Below are 16955 nucleotides of genomic sequence, written 5' to 3' on the forward strand. Positions count from 1 at the left end.
ATAATCAATCTGAGATAATGTCAATTTCCTATTCTTCCTATCTCTACAAATCTTCATACCAAGGATTTGTTTTGCTGCCACCAAATCCTTCATAGCAAATGAATTTGCTAACCATTCCTTTAACTCCGTAATGTGATCCATGTTAGACCCAGCTACAAGCATATCATCAACATATAAACATAAAATAATGTAGTTGTCATCATCCAACCTCTTCAAATAAACACAATGATCTGAATGACACCTACTATATCCATGCTCATATATAAAACTGTCAAATTTCAAATACCATTGTCAAGGTGCTTACTTCAAGCCATAAAAACTTTTCTACAATCTGCACATTAAGTTCTCTTTACCTTTGACCTCAAATCCCTATGGCTGAGCCATATATATCTCTTCATCCAAATCACCATGAAGAGAAGTTGTTTTAACATCAAGTTGCTCTAAATGCAAATCTTCAATAGCCACAATACTTAAAATAGTGTGAACAGAAGTCATTTTAACAACAAGAGAAAACATCTCATCAAAATCAATGCCCTTTTCCTATGCAAATCTTTTTACAACTAACCTGGCTTTAAACCTTTTATTACCTCCATCCTCTTCTTTTAACTTGTAAACCCATTTATCCTATAAAGTCTTTTTACATGCAAGCAACTTGCATAAATTCCATGTCTCATTTTTCAGCAAAAAGTCCATTTCTTCTTTCATTGCAGACTCTCGCTGAATCTTTGTATCCACCTGCACGGCTTTATCATAAAAATTAGGTTCACCAGTATCAATAAGTAAAATAGAATACAAGGAGAAAATCTTTCTGGAGGTCTACTTATCCTTGTTGACCATCTAACATTCACTAGGGTGTGTGGTATTTGTTGTTGCGGTTGTTGCAGATCATGAGGAATTGATGGAACATCAGTTTTTGGAGTATCATCCAGCACTACATAATCTTCTTTGTTCTCATGTTGTTGCAACAGATCTTTGTACAACACTTTCTCATTGAATATGACATCCCTGCTTCTTACAATTTTACGATTTTCAAAATCCCAAAGCCTATAACAAAATTCAGTGTTGCCATATTCAACAAATACACATTTTTTTGACTTAGCTTCCCACTTGGTTCTATTTTCAGAATCTATATGAGCATATGCTTCACAATTGAAGGTTTTGAGAAAAGAATAACTCACCTTCTTACCAGGCCATGCTTCCTTTGGAATATCACAGCCCAAAGGAGTAGAGGGACCTCTATTAATCAAATATACAGTAGTATTGACAGCCTCTGCCCACATTTTTAAGGGCAACCTTGCATGCAACCTTATGCTTCATGCATGCTCCATTATAGTCCTGTTCATGCATTCAGCCACTCCATTTTCCTGCGGAGTCTTTGGAACAGTTTTTTGTCTACAAATACCACCAGTGGAGCAATAATCTTCAAATTCATGACTACAATACTCACCACCATTATCAGATCTAAGACATTTTAATTTCTTACCAGTCTCATTTTCAACCAAACATTTCCATTTCTTAAAAGTTTGAAATACATCAGATTTCTATCTAAGGAAACAAACCCATACTTTTCTAGTTGCATCATCAATAAATGTAACATAATAATGAGAGCCACCAAAGAATGATACCTGAGCTGGTCCCCATAAATCTGTATGCACAAGCTCTAATTTCTCACTTTTACTTTCCTTCCCAGTCTTCACAAAACCCACTCTCTTTTGTTTTCCGCACACAAATTTCACAGAAATCCATATTGACACATTTCAAACCTAGTAAACCTTGCTTTGAATTAAGTACTTTCATACCTTTCTCACTCATGTGCCCAAGTCTGTTGTGTCACAGCACTGTATCAGAATCTACAGCAGCTATTTGTTCTCCCTGTTCAACTGTTCCTGAACATTCATTTCTCTCTAATACAATCAAAGTAGAAGGAACAATATGACCTATACAAAGATATAAGGTGTCTACTTTCACACCTTTTGCTACTACAAAAGAACCTTTTGAAACCTAACATTTTTATCATTAAAAGTAACTATACAACCCTCATCATCGAGTTGCCCTGCTAAAACTAAATTCCTACTCAACCTTAGAACATTTCTTACCTCATGTAGTGACCAATGATTCTCATTCTGCAACTTAATCTTAACTCTTCCCTTTCCAACAATATGATAGGGTTCATTATCCCCCAAATAAACAAGTCCAAAATCCCCTTGGACATAATCAATGAAATAACCTCTATGAGGTGTAGCATGAAATGAAGCACCAGAATCTAAAACTCATGAATCATCAACACTTTCTAAAGACAAAAGCAAAGAATCCTCTTCAGATTTGTTACTCCACATTTGCCTCCTTGTTCCCTTCTGGTTTATCTCCTTCATTGTTCTTTCGAGTCCAGCAATCTTTCTTCTTATGCCCTGATTTCCCACAGTACCAACAATCTCTCGGTCCTCTAGATTGAGACCTCTTCCACTTTGACTTCCCTCTTGATTTCTCATGATTTCCAAAATTATTTCTTCTCTCAATCATTCTGCCTCTGCTTTGTGTGTTCAAAGCACTTCCTGATGTAGATCCACCTGAGGTTTTCCTACGAGTTTCCTAACTCAAAATAACACGATTACATCACCATATTTTAGGGTATTAGATCTAGAAACAGAATTACTCACAATGATTACCAAGTCATTCCAGCTTTCAAGCAAAGAACACAAAATCAAGAGAGCCCTAATTTCTTCATCAAAATTGGTACCCACAGAAGAGAACTCACTAGTAATAGTATTAAACTCATTTAAATGATCCGCAATAGACCCACCTTCTATCGTTTTTATATTAAATAAACGCTTTATGAGAAATACCTTGTTTGAAGCAGAGGGCTTTTCATACAGTTTCACTAGGGTTTGCATCAACTCTTTTGTCGTCTTCACTTTTGTAATATTAAATGCCACCGATGGTACCAGGCATAATCAAATGCTTCCAAGTGTCTTTCTGTCTAAAAAATCTCAGTCATCATTTGTCATAGATCCCTGATTCTTGGTTTTTCCTTCCAATGGCTTCCATAAATCCTTCTAATAAAGATAGTCCTCCATTTGCATTTTCCATAACTGAAAGTTCTGTACATTAAACTTGTCAACCCTCAACTTACCCTTGTCTACCATTGCTCCCACTTAACCGTGAGACCTACATGCAGAGAATCGCTAAAAAAAAAAAGATGACGGTCTAGCTAAGAAAATAAAACGATGACAATCTGGCTCTAATACCACTTGTTAGGCCTAACCTCTAGACAGAAATAACAGTTACATGCAAATATAACCAATACCAAAAAATAGTAGATCGCATAAAAGAGAACACAAGACACTAAGATTTAACGTGGTTCACCCAATCCTTGAGCTACATCCACCAACGGCAACTCCAATATTATTATTATCCAATGATTAGAACCTTATTACAATCCTTAATCCCTTACAACTCAATACCGCCACAAGAAGCTACAATATCACCATTACATCATGAAATCCCTAACCCTAAGCCTTTTTATACAAGCTTTTTCCGCTTAAGAAATTAGGGTTAGAATAAGTCATCCAATAGGAAAAATAGCAGTCAACACCTTTTACAATATAAGAGCATTTTTGGCTTTGGGGACGCTACCCCCAAAAACCCCCGCAAGGGTGTTGCCCCTCAACCCCACCCTATACTATGACAAGGAGCACACCTAGGAGGACCCCACAGGGGCGTTGCCCTTTGACCCCGTCTTGGGGCCTGTAGAAATAATATGGGGAGAAAACCATGTTGAATAAATCTCTAAGTCTGATTAGGCTCCATATCACAACAGCTTTGAGAATCATGGAGTGTCTAGATTGAATAGTGTCCCAGGATGACCATCATCCTCGCAACGTTTGAACCTGGTGTGGGTCTTGGGACCCATCATGGAGATAGGAGGCAGATGAGTAATGCAGTGCACCGCTGTAACCTCTTTTTGTTAGGAGCATTATCAGTAATAATGAGAAATGTAGAGTCAAGACTCAAATTAGTTGGGTTTCATTGGAAGACTCCAAACCAAGGAGTTGGAACACAAGAAGGAATGGATGGAATGAGATATGACAAACAGCAAATAGGTCCAAGTATGGGTTCAAGGATTTCATGGATTACTAGTTTAATGAGCCTGTGGGTAACGGTCAATATCGTGTCATTCTTGCTGGATAGGATTTTTGGGTTGAGTAAGGTGATTCTTTGGCCTCAATTTTGTAATGGTGAGACTAGTTCCTTGGGCGTTATGCCCTTTGTTTGACTTAGTTGTGAGCTTAGTGTGTTGGCTCTGTAGTAGACCAACTAGCATGATATAGGAAGATGGAATTAGTGTTTTTGTTTAGTCAAATGCCTCTATGCTCTATTCTTTTAGTCCCTGTTCTCTTACATACTTGAAATGTTAATGCTTTATTAATATTAATACAAATCCCATATTATTGCAGATCAAAAAATAATTATAGAGGAAAAATAATTTATAATCATAAAAATCATAGTTGAAAATTGTTAATGTTGTACTTTCAGTCAGATTGAATTGGCCTAGAGATAATCCTTTTATGGTTATTGGTTACTCATCATTTATTATATAGATATGATTATATTATTGTTAATATTGTCTAATTGGTTATTAACTTATAAATTACCATAGAGATGTGTCTCTTCACAAGTCATGCCTCCTCTACACATATTTATGCGCATTCATATCTGCATTTGGAACACACAGAAATAATGGTAGTGTTATTACATTTGCAGCAATCCTATACTTTAACATGGTATCAGAGCCAAACTACAAATGCAAGAAAAAAAAAATATCATGAATAAATAATGAAAGATCACTCCAATGGAGACACGAACAATCCAGCATGGATAAAGGTTAGAATTCATCTAGTCAATATTGAGTATGGAGGAATCATCGGTGTGAAGATATAAAGTGTTACCAAATCCCATCTGATGTTCTTCTACACATTGACTCCTCCATATGACAGCATGTGAAATTCAATAAGAGTTTTGAGAACTTAATGGAGTAATAGAGACTAAACTAGCATTCACCATTTCAAAGGCATTGAACATTCTTTTGTTCCCTTTATTAAGCTTAAGGGAAGGAAAATTTGACTCGACATTTGATTCAAACTGTTCAACACCCTAATCAACAGTCCAGATCATCAAGCATCATCAAAGCACTAGATGAGTGACAAAGGCAGAGGATAAAATTGTCAACAAAGAAAAGGAAAGACTATCAGTTGAAAATAGGAATATTCATGCCCTTAAAGTGCCTTCGTCTGATACAGCAATAACAAGAAAGAAAAGGCATAGAAAACTAATAAACTAATTAGAGTACGTGAATACGATTGCACCAAGAATGACTCGGTCTTGGTTGAAGAACGTCATCGATCAGAGATTTTTAATCAGCAAATAGACAGTGGCAACTAAGAATGGGGAAAACACAAATATATTTCTTCAAAGCAGCATCTTAACTAGGAAATAGAGGAGGGATAACGATAGTTGCAGACGGGTATACACCTTACGCTAATGGCATGTAATTTTGGTCCCCATATTATAGTTGCTTTTCCTTCTACTTGAGCGTTCGTCTTCAAATCTTACAAATGCATCAAACACCCATCTCATCGATATCTCATGATATCTATCAACCAATAATAGACAAGGGGATCATCACGCGAACATTTTAGAAGGAAATATTAATAAAGGCTATGATTTTTGGCATTGATTACTTTAATAGTGCAAGGATTACCATCAACTAATAAATTGGGAAATAGGGTCCACATTAAATGCAAGGCAACAATCATGGAAGAAAATCTAGTAGGCACAATGCAGATTTTCAATACATTCCCCATGCCCTCTTAACCATTGGATAATAAACCACTCTTTCTATTGCCATCAAAAAAGTGGGCAATACGTATTTTGGAGTAAACACACACATACAACAATTACACATGGAGGCTTAATATGTTAGGCTGATACCAAACCCAAGCTTATTATCGACTTGAGAATTTTCAAAGATACAATAAAGTTCACTGAAGAGCAACAATGCCTTCTACACAAAGGCACGATACATTAAATGTTAGAATTGTTGCATCTTCCAAAAAGAAATGATAAATTTCAAGTTGTAACAAGTATTTAAACTTGTCATACTGTGATTGTATTTTGAAGGTTAATGATTAGCATTCGTAGTCAGATATGTATTTGTCATAACTGAAGCAATTCAATTGATGAATGATGCTTTAAAAACTATGTGGTTGTAATAACCCCTTTTTTATGGGTCTTAGCTAACAACTAGCATAACATTGAAATACAGATATTGCTTCACATTCATGAGAAGGCAGTTATAACAGTTATGTTCATACGAAAGAGATTAACGAATAAAATCAGTTTAATTGAAATATCATAACTAACAATTGAAGGGATTGTTAATATATCTAAATAGAGCATTTAAGTTTTCCATACCCTAAATTCTGAAACCGAAATCCACCTAGGATAGCATCTGCAAAACCCAAGTTCTTCAACATATACCACTTAGGGTACAAATAGTTATACCATTGTATCGTAATGACCAAAACCATCTGGGAATCAAATACCACTATATCATCCCTTTTCTTTCCTATTGCTAACTATGGCAATAATGTATAGTTAAAAAAATATGTTCATATTCATTATTCACCTATATTTATAACAACCATCAAGGAAGCCTATGTCTTGCATATAGATACATTTCGTGTTCAATTGGAAAATCATCTGACTTAACTGCTTTTCACATACATTAAAGAGGAATTGATTTCTAAGCATTGAAGGGAATAACTAATTAAACAATACTAATCAATCTAATATATCTTTAACTTGAAAAATTCAAATTCATTAAGTAAAATACTTTTTACCAGCAGATATTTGAATGCATAACTTATCTTTGTCTTGTGCATGTCTTGGCATCTAGTAGAGAGGAGAAGCATTGTCAAGAGCTTAACCTCCCAACCACAAACCATTGAATATCCCCACACAATCTCAATCAAGAAACAACCTCCCTACCCTATAATTAGGCCTTGGACACCACTAACCAATCACTGAGCAACCTAGTGCAGAGTAACAAACCATCGCTCGACATGACAACACGATTCCTTACAAGGATCTCCATGAGCTATCTTTATTATTTGATTTAGATGTTAATACTAATTATATTCTTTCTTTCTTTACAAGAATTCTTCCCACTCTTTTCTCCGCTTGGATCGACCATAAAGGTCCTCATTACTTGGGAGGAAATTTATATTAAATCTCTGGATTTCGTGATCTTTTATTCCTTTGCCATACATCATGCCTTTATCGACCTATGGCATAACAAGACAATATGCTTTTAGTTATGTTTTATCATATCAAGAGAGAGTCTTCCATCTCACGGACATATCGATTATGCCCCTTTATAGTGCTCCTTTATTTCAGATCATTTTGACGCAGTGCAAGGCAGGAGAATCCCCAAAGGAGATGTCCTAGCCCCAAACAAATAACCACAGTGGAAATAATACAACAATGCAAGATCTGATACCAAATCACAATTCTTTATTCATAAAATAACTAATACATGCAATATGCCCAGTTGTAAGGCCTTCCAGGTTAGGGCCAAATACAACAGCAATTACAATAACAGTTCTACAAGATCCAACAAGATCCAACTTACAATCTCAATCCCAGCTAGTCCAGATCCACAACTGGATAAGAAAACCAAGAAGAATCCACACTTGTACCCTCAGATCTACCAAGCAATCCCCTGGTTCTCAAGCCACAACTACTAGCTCTTCAAAGTTCGCATCTACCCTTCATCCTCTTCTCCAAGTTGGATGATCATAATAATTCTAAAGACTCCACAAAACCCCCTACTTATACCCAACCAAGCCACAAGTCGGCCCAGTTCATTACAAATTAAATTAAATCTTTCACATTAAATGTATGTTGAACCACAAGTCGACTACCACACAAATTAAATACTACTATATAAATTAAATGCCAATGTCAGCTCACAGACAACTCAACACCAACAGGAACCAAGACCAAACCAAGTGTCAGAAAGACTAAACTGAGCATCAGCAAATCATAAGCAATGTCGAGCTCCCAGAGCATATCAAGCTCCCAATAATATGCCAAGCCCATAGTGTATGTCATGCTCCACAATGTATGTCAAGCTCCAAGTGTCTGTCGGGCTCCATAGAGTATGTCGAGCTCCCAGTGTCTGTCGAGCACCATAGCCAAAACTATGCCTAATAACGACCAAGCACCACTCCTTTAGTGACCAAGTCCACATCTTCAAGCCAAAAATCATCCAACATGCAGGACTGCAAGCCAACTAGGGATGTTCCTGCATTAGACACCCTAGGTTCGAAAGACGTGCTTAGTAGCTAGAAGAACATCTTCTGGGATTCAGCACATAATCCCAAATTGATTCTTCACATACATATCCTCCCAGTCTTCAACTTGTACACTCTTTCCCTCATTCTTCTTTTGCTTGTTCATGTCCATCCTCAATGTGCTACAGCCCTGCTTTCCATATTGATCTCCAACCTTCTCAGAATCTGCCAACTCAACTTGGCTGCCAATACTCAGGTTTCTTCTACCAAGCAATTATTCTGCAAAGGAATCAAGCAAAACTTCCTACCACCTTTCTCAACAGTAAACACATTCTTGACACAATCATGCACAGCCCTACAATCATACTGCCAAGATCTACCAAGCAACACATGACAACTTTTCATATCCACAATATCACATAACACTTGATCCTTATACTACCCAATCTGGAAATCAACAAGGCATTGCTCCCTTACTTCTAAAGCATGCTCACCTTACAACCAGCCAATCCTATGAGGATAAAGATATCTCACTCTCTTCAAACCAAGTTTCTGAACCATCTCCTCAGCAACAAGGTTATCAGTACTACCACCATCCACAATCACCTTGCAAACTTTACTACCTGACTTACAACAAGTCCTAAACAAACTAGTCCTCTGACAAGAGTCCAGTGTCCTCTAACCAACCAGCACTCGTCAAGGCAGTAAACTCTCTCCTTGCTCAGGTTCACTGTCTTGGACTGCAACCTCATTCACAACAACAGCTTTCCTACCATGCGGACATTCAAAAGATCTACGCCCTTCTTCACCACATCTGAAATAATTACCACTAAACCCACCTCCACCTGTCTTTCTCTTCTAATCAGTAGGTTTTGGTTTACCTTCAGCACTTTGTTTAGCCTTTGCCAAGTTGTCCTGCTCCTCCTTCCCTCTAGCATTACCTTGACTTTTCCTCTTCAACTTATCTTCTACCTTCAAAGCATACTGATAAGCATCCTCAACAGAAGAAATATTCAGCATACCAACCTCATCCTGAATATTGAATCTCAAACCATTAATGCACTAAGCTACCTTTTCCTTTGGCAATTTTATGCCCAAACCAAATAGTCAACTTGTAAAACTCCTCGATATAATCCTTCATAGACATAGCTTTCTGCTTCAAATTCTACAACCTCTTAAACAACTCAAGTTCATGATCAGCAGGAATGAACTTAGCCTTCAACTTAGTCACTGTTGACCATTTTACCCCCCGCCCCCATTTTTTTTTCAATGTTGCCAATCCCATGAGGCATTGAGGATGATGGCCATGTCTTGCATTCTTTGCATTATTCATGAATTGTCCTGCAAGCATGTTAGGGATAGGTAAAAACCTTATTCCTTTCTTTTATATCCCTAAGTCTTTAAATTTTTCATATTGCATGTTATGTTCTTATGAATATTTCAAGTCACGATCATCCAACTGCCTTTCATCACCTTATCACTCAAGTTTAACACTTAACCATTAGATGGGCTGTGAGGATGCAAACAACCAAGATAACCATCAGCGCGGCTTCGCGGCTGTTAGTGCTAACATTCAAGATTAGGTTGCGGAGGTCAAACGGCATCTGCAGTTATTTTTCCCAGCTGTCATATTTCAGCAGATCAACATCTAGCCTATTCCCGCTTTATGAAGATGCATGAAGTTTAGCCGAAGCAGGAATACAAGCAGTGGACACATGTCTTAGTGGACCCCAGTTCATGAGATCCTTCATCACACCATTGCATGTAGTTCAAGTTAACCTGAGATCTAAGCTAGGAAATGGTGATTTCCTTTCTCGCACTCTCGCAAGATCAAGAGGTGACTTAAAGGTTTAAGTCACGAAGTTGCGATATAAGGTTAAAATAGTTAAGTTAGCTATTGGCGCAACATCGCATGTTCCAAACATGTTTTGTGTTTGATGATTTTGATGGGGCGACGTGGTTAAAGATAGAGGTGTCACAGTATCACAGGGAAATGAAAGGTTAAATCATTCATTGTTGCGATGGTGCAAAGAAGTCAATTTCATGGTTGTCGCAAGGGTCAAGAGACAATTAATATGATCAGTTTCGAAGGAGTTGTTTGTCGAAAAAAGCAGATAAATAGAATCGATACCACTCCATCGAAAAGCTTTAGTGAGTTAAGTTGCAAAGTTGCGAAAGTCAACAGCCTCAATCAAAATTTTCAGTTGTCGCTCCATTACATATGGTTAAAGGTTACCCTGGGTCAGAGTGGCGAAGTGGCGAAAACCTTTTGTCGCAGCTTCGCTAGGTTAAAGGATGGGTTAAGAGTTAAGGTTGCGGCGGAGCAACCAGCAGTTAAAGATGTCTTCGCAGGTCAACATGGTCAATAAAGAGATGCAATTGCGAGGTTGCGATGGCATGAAACAATTAGCTTCAGCGGTCATCGCATCTTCGCTAGGAGTTAAGACTAACCCAGGGTTAAGGTGGCGGTGATGCAAAATGCTTTGATCACACTCTCGCAAGGTTAATTGTTGAGTTAAGAACTTAAGTCGCGATGGTGCGATGGCAATCAGTTTGAAGGTTAGTCACAATATCGCACACATTTCGTGTTAACTTGAGGTTAAGGTCACGAAGGCACAAGAGACAATAGCAACGGTTAAGTTTTAGAGATCGCAACACTGCATGGTGACCCAAAGATAAACCTGTGACGCTGCAAAAAACTTTCTTCACTCATTCGCAGGTCTAAGGCCGCAGTTAAAATGATAAGTTGCGAAGCTGCGAACAAGGTAATGGTAAGTAGTCAAAGGTTAGGCAACTTCGCAAGGATTCATCCATAGTTACAGTTTTTAGTCGCAAAGCCGTGAAGTCAAAGAGAGCAGTCATCAAAGTAGTGATCGCAGCGTTGCATGTTCCAAACAGTCTTCGTCGCTAGCAGTTGCAAAAGAGCGACGCGGTTAGAGATAAGGGCATCACAGCATTACAGGCTTAAAGGATTGTTAGGGCCTAACTATTGCGAAGGTGCGAAGTGGTCAATTCTAGGATGTTCGCAAGGTCGCTACAATCAGAGGGCTAAAATGTTTTTAAGCTGCAAAGCAATGATAAAGGCATGAGATGAAGCGGTCGCGGTTTCGCGTGGCCAAATATTTAGCGAGAAAAATGAGTTGTGAAGCCACGAACAAGAGCAGGTAGAGGTCAACAAAACAATTAAATAAGCTAGGCAAGGTGGCAGAATGCTTAAAGGTTACAGGGCCATGCGGCAAGTTGACTAATGATTTATGTTGAATGATGACACAACTGACTTGGCATGGTCGCAAACACAAAATCAAGTAACTCTTTAATGTCGAACAAGTCCTTGATCGCTTGCAACTACCATTTTGAGTGTTCTCCATGCCTAATAAATGCAGATTTCCTCCTACCACCGCCATGGCTGTCCATCTACCCAATCAAAGCAGTTGTGGCCACCATTTTTGTCTCTTCAAGGCCCAAGTTGCACATAAAGATCAGATTTCCTACATATGGACATACTCTTGATCAAATCTTCCCCAAATCTGCAGTGATTGTTCTCTACAACTTGAAGCCAGTAGTTAAATTTTGGCTTTCAATAGAAGTTTTCTCGGTCATGCTTGAGCTATAAAAGGAAGCTTTGTAACCCTTCCATGGGTCGGTCTTTTCTCTGATTCTGTATCAATTGTATTGCATACTCTAATACTATAATTTCCTTTGCCTCTAAGTGAATATAATCCTCTATTGTATCTCTTTCTTCCATTAATATATTATGCAATAGCCTCTTGCCTTATGTTAATGTATTGCTTCCATTCTTCAACTATATGATCGTATCTACCTGATCTTTGAATGATATAGAGTGAAATTCCTTCCTTATAGCATTCTGCTGGTTCTCTAGTCTTCATATGGTTGTTGAGTCGAGCAAGGATTGAATCTGTATATTTTGAGATTATATTGATAAACTGTGCTTTCTCAGGCCGAGATAAGATTGAACATACTATTTTGGTGCATCACCCCTCTAGATTAGATTAGGTAGTTTGATTTTCATGCATTTCCTTCTCCCTTTTCCTCTCAAGAAGTAATTAGGTGCACCCTGATAGTAAGGAAGTCAGCCTTCTCTGTAGACTCAATCCCACAATTCAAGTCCCATGGCTTGGAGATTGTTTCCATATTTCACAAGGTTGCCTTTACGTAAAACTTCAGGCAAGGGTGCAAACGTTTGTGACAACAATCACCATCAACCTCCATCTAGTGACCTTCATCTCACCTTCTTCTTCTTTGTCTCTTTCCAATTCTTTCCACCAAAGAGCAATATGTCCCTTCAACTTAGTTCGTGTCAACCTCACTCTAAGCGGATCCTCAATATCCTAAAGCTCAAAGTAGTCTTCTAATTCACCAATTGAATCAATCAAGTCTTCAAGAGTCAAAGTACCTGAGAAATTAGAAACCTCCATCTTATGCTTCGGCTTCAACTGAGATCCAGGTCTAGCAAACTGACCAGCCCTAGTTCCAAAAGGTCTCTCGACACGATCAATTTTGTCTTCACCACTAGATCCAACAGCTTCAAAGTCTTCAGCACCTTCCTCATAGCCATCATCAATACCCACATGCCTAGGTATACCACCTAAAGCACTCACAATTTCAGCAATCATGTCACTCTTCATCAATGCAATCTCAAATCTGAATTCTGCTCTAATCTTCTTTGAGATCCTTTCTTCCACAGCATCACTAAGATCATCAATTGCCCTAAAGTCCAATCTTCTTGGAGGCATCTTCCAAAATTTCACAAACCCAAAGCAATAGATCCACCAATCCAGAAGCTCAATCAGCCCCACCAGATCAAACTTCTCCAGCCCAAGATCCTGGTGCAAACTGCCACAACTTTGGCAATTTGTCTACACACTCAGGAAAACCTTCGCTCTAATACCACCTGACGCAGTGCAAGGCAAGAGAATGCCCAAAGGAGATGTCCTAGCCCCCAACAAATAACCAAACAGCAGAAATAATAAAACGCAAGATCTGATACCAAATCACAATTCTTTATTCATAAAATAACTAGATACATGCAATATGCCAACTGTAAGGCCTTCCAGGTTAACGCCAAATACAATAGCAATTACAATAACAGTTTTGCAATATCCAACTTACAATCGCAATCACAACTAGTCCAGATCCACAACTGGATAAAAACACCAAGCGAAATCCACACTTGTACCCTCAGGTCGACCAAGCAATCCTCTGGTTCTCAAGCCGCAGCTACTAGCTCTTCAAAGTCCCATTCTATCCTTCATCCTCTTCTCTAAGCTAGATGATCATAATAATCCTAAAGCCTCCACAAAACCCCCTACTTATACCCAACCAAACCACAAGTCAGCTCAGTTCATTACAAATTAAATTAAATCCCTCGCATTAAATATATTTTGAACCACAAGTCAGCTACAACACAAATTAAATACCCCTACATAAGTTAAACAGACAACTCGGCACCAACAAGAACCAAGACCAAACCAAGTGTCAAAAAGACTAAGTCGAGCATCAGCAAATCATAAGCAATGTTGAGTTCCCAAAGCATGCCGAGCTCCCAAAAGTACGTCGAGCTCCCAGTGTTTGTCGAGCTCCCAGTGTCTACCAAGCTCGATAGCCAAAACTATGCCTAATAACAACCGACCACCACTCCTTTGGTGACCAAGTCCACATCTTCAAGCCAAAATCCATCCAATATGCAGGATTGCAAGCCAACCAGGAATGCTCCTACATCACATATACAGAGAAAAGAAAAAATGCAATCACAATATCACAATGGCTGAGTATATGGATGAAACAGCATGAGATCATCATGGATCCAAATGTGTTCACCTCTAAACTTGCAAACAGGTAGTGAAACTTAATAGCAAAGCTGATAAAATCATATCATATACAAAAGATAAGACACAATCATTACAAAGGGATTCACAAAGCATGACCTGATTTCCGATATCAATTTGATGAATATGGAAATGACAGTATGACCCGGCACCAAGACCTTAGAACAAATCAATGAATAAACATTGCTCAAACCCATGAGCTTCGGCTCGAGCAGTTTATTTTGGATAACCACTTCTATATTATAGCTTGCGTATATCGGTATACTGTGGTGTAGCAAATTTCTAAATGTTCGGAAATAATTTGCAGAGAGAAATCGACAAACAAGAGAGGGGGAGAGAAACTTTTCCCCTGCAAGATCAAACATGTATCGGCCAAAATGGCTATGACCTCCCACATGGGTTTAGGGAAACCAAGATTGGCGTCACATGAACGTAGCAAGATTATTTAAAAATTCAAGAAGAAACATCCATACAAATTATGCTAGTTCGATGCTATAAGGTAGCGGATGCAAATTACAATTAGGTTGATCGAGCAATTAAATTAATGACCATGCCCACAACAAGGAAATATAAAAGCAAGGGAGGCAAAAAGAGATATTAATAACACATATCTTGGTATAAGAATATCACTTCCCATATATTCATGCTTGTCTGAGTCATATGATATATATATGCATACGCTAGTGATTATTTTGCGCGCGCGCACACACACGTATGTGTGTGTGTGTACATATGTACATATTTCATACCAACACAAGTATGAGTATAGACAAGATATTTTTATACCAAGGTATGATAGTTTACACAGGGCAAAGAAATCAATACATAATGAAGGTAGTATTCTTACTTAAGTTCCTTATAATGTTTTTGTTTATCTAAATATCTCATGGTCATCCTTTGTTCTTTTTGCTTGTCTAGTCGTTTCATCCTTGGTCATGGTGGTTTAGGACTCCCATCTATTTGTTCAATGGTAGGTGATGCCCTCGTCCCCAACTCCTTTCTAGCAATGCTTCCCCACTTTAACATGCTCCTACAAGGAAGAAATTCTCTAATTGGTTATTAACTTATAAATTACCATAGAAACATGTCTTTTCACAAGACATGTCTCCTTTACGCATGTTTATACACATTCATATCTGCATTTGGAACACACAGAAATGATGGCAATGTTAATACATTGGGAGCGATCCTATACCTTAACAAAAATCTCAAACTCGACAATAACTCGGCTGGCCCAAAAAAAATTTAAAACGCAAACTCGCCAAAAATTTGACCACAAAATCAGCATCTTTATCAACATTTGAAAATATATAATTTCTTAAAATTTATAATTATAAATGTATACATTTTAATGACTACTTTATTATTTAGTGATTTCTTACTTTGCACATTACTGTTGTCATTATAAACCTTCTACTAAATATTTACTATGCTCAGAATTCAATAATAAATTAATTCTTTCATAAATTAAAAATTAGCATTCTTTAAGGATTAGAGAGATCAATTGTTGAGCTTGTTAATACTTCCGGTAAGTAAATATAAGGGTAAACTTGTTTTTTATCCTTGGGATGGCTATATCATTCATCGGTGGAAGGGATTATTTTTTCCTTATCTTCCTGCTCCATTGTGTCCTTCCAAGATTCCTCTTATCTGAGCACAAACCAAGTGGATTCCTCCAAGTGAGGGTTATTTCAAACTCAATCTTGATGGGGCCTCTAGAGGAAATCCAAACAACTCTAGCTATGGCATAGTCATTAGAGACTTTAAAAGGTCATGTGATTGCAGCAAAAGCATCTCCTCTCCCTCCGTGTACTAATAACAAAGTTGAAGCCTTGGCCTTGCTTTTTGGTTTGGAACCATTATTATTAATGTGTGTAATAAACATCAGGTATATAATTGGTCCATACAATATATATTGCATCAAGTGAGGTCTCTTCTTGATTCAATCTCTGAATGTTACATCTATTAAGATGATATCTTTAATATCTTTATTAAGATATTATCTCCTTAGTTAAATACTTTCTATAATGGTCAACTACTTGTCTGTAGTCCATCGTTCAGTCTACATTGGAATGTTCCCTATCCTGTCTCTTTTGTCTTCAGTCCAGATAGGAATTTTTCCTATCCTGTCTTCAGTTTTGTTTCTAATTTCGTCTTCAATTTACGTTGTTTCTTTTAGAAACAACGTCCTTGTAATTCTTTATAAGGAACAAATTTGTTCCTCTATTAATCAATCAATAATCTAGAAATCCATTAATCTACCAATTCTTGAATCTTGTAACAACACCATGCATACTTGTAGAGAAGGCAATCTTTTAGCTTATTGTCTACCTAATTTGGGTATTGATGGGGTTAACCTCCTTGATTTCCCCAACTTGGTTAATATTATGACAAAAGAATATGTTTAGAATAATGTTGAGCCCTTCTCATATATTATTTGATAGTAAATCACAGCTTCTCTACAATTTCACATGTTTTTACTTTTATGGATCTCACTTGTTCTTTCGAGATATTGTATGCAGTTCTGAGTCTTGGATTGCACTTGCATCAGATGACTTTTTAATATCACAATCTCAATTGGAGTTTTGGGTGAAGATCAATGGTGGAAACTTTTATGACAGTTTTTGGCTTGGCTCTTGGTTTTGTCTCCAACACAAAACAATGAATTGTGTTCATAAGAGTTTTGGGCTCTTTGTAATCACAATATTCTCGATTTGGGAATCAAAAGGACAAGATTCATTAGTTTTGATAGATA

The 16955-nt window shown here is 37.6% G+C and overlaps 1 protein-coding gene across 8 annotated transcripts in view; it reads right to left on the reverse strand.

Annotated features, from left to right (window-relative positions):
- Positions 1-16955, reverse strand: part of LOC149554261 (phosphatidylinositol:ceramide inositolphosphotransferase 1-like) — a 72226-nt gene that overhangs the window by 32628 nt on the left and 22643 nt on the right. For 2 of the 8 annotated variants that reach the window (XM_089789480.1, XM_089789482.1), the window contains one exon: positions 4653-4713. The exons of the other annotated variants lie outside the window; for them this stretch is intronic. The gene's annotated coding sequence lies outside the window, so the exon portion shown is untranslated. The remainder of the gene's footprint in view (positions 1-4652; positions 4714-16955) is intronic. 8 annotated transcript variants of the gene reach the window in all.

Source organism: Cupressus sempervirens, chromosome 6 (genome assembly GCF_028749045.1).
Source record: "Cupressus sempervirens isolate cs-2001-9-10 chromosome 6, ASM2874904v1, whole genome shotgun sequence".
In the NCBI taxonomy this organism is placed as follows: Eukaryota; Viridiplantae; Streptophyta; class Pinopsida; order Cupressales; family Cupressaceae; genus Cupressus; species Cupressus sempervirens.